The sequence below is a fragment of the Gossypium arboreum genome, chromosome 10 (assembly GCF_025698485.1).
Source record: "Gossypium arboreum isolate Shixiya-1 chromosome 10, ASM2569848v2, whole genome shotgun sequence".
In the NCBI taxonomy this organism is placed as follows: domain Eukaryota; kingdom Viridiplantae; phylum Streptophyta; class Magnoliopsida; order Malvales; family Malvaceae; genus Gossypium; species Gossypium arboreum.
Window position 1 is genome coordinate 25,063,171 of NC_069079.1, and position 930 is coordinate 25,064,100.

Below are 930 nucleotides of genomic sequence, written 5' to 3' on the forward strand. Positions count from 1 at the left end.
ATTTTCTTCTTAGGTGTTTATGTGCATAGATCGGATTATCAATTTACTCCCTGTAGACCCTGAAATTGAGCGAACTTTCAGACAAAGAAGATGTGAACGAGCAGCTCAAAGACAAGTCAAGATGGACCTTGGAAATTAGAATCAAGACCAAGGTATTGAAGCCAATCATGTATGAAATCCCATCCTCATTGCCAATGATAGGGATTGATGCATCAAACAATATGCTGTGCCACTTTTCAGTGAGTTAAATCCAGGAATTAGAAGGCCAGATATTGAGGCAACCCAATTTGAATTGAAACTAGTGATGTTTCAAATGCTCTAAACGGTGGGCCAATTCAATGGTATGCCCACGGAAGATCCTCATCTCCACCTTCGATTATTTATGAAGGTGAGTGATTCATTCAAGATAGCTGGTGTGACTGAAGACGCACTGAGGTTAAAGTTGTTTCCATATTCATTGCTAGATCAATCACGAGCATGGCTCAATTCATTGCCACCAACTTCTATATCTACATGGCAAGAATTAGCAGAGAGATTTTTTGTTAAGTATTTCCCGCCGAGCAAAAATGCTAAGTTGAGGAACGAGATCACAACTTTCCAACAATTGGATGACAAGTCTTTGTATAAGGCTTGTGAGCGATTCAAGGAGTTATTTCGTAAGTGTCCTCATCATGGGATTCCTCATTGTATCTAGTTGGAGACATTCTATAATAGTCTTAATGCATATACAAAATTGATAGTAGATGCTTCTGCAAATGGTGTAATTTTATCTAAGTCTTATAATGAGGCTTATGAGATCATCGAGAGGATCGCGAGTAATAACTATCAATGGCCAACAAATCGAACAACTTTAGGAAGACGTGTTGCTGGAGTTCATGAAGTTGACACCCTCAGTTCGTTATCAGCTCAGGTATCGTCTATTTTCTCTAT

At 38.9% G+C, this 930-nt stretch overlaps 1 non-coding gene across 1 annotated transcript; it reads right to left on the reverse strand.

The window, feature by feature from the left end:
* Positions 1-571: 571 nt before the first annotated feature.
* LOC128283213 (small nucleolar RNA R71) lies at positions 572-678 on the reverse strand. Its single transcript, XR_008273555.1, has one exon. It is a non-coding gene; the product is annotated as a small nucleolar RNA R71 (small nucleolar RNA).
* Between the last annotated feature and the right edge of the window lie 252 nt (positions 679-930).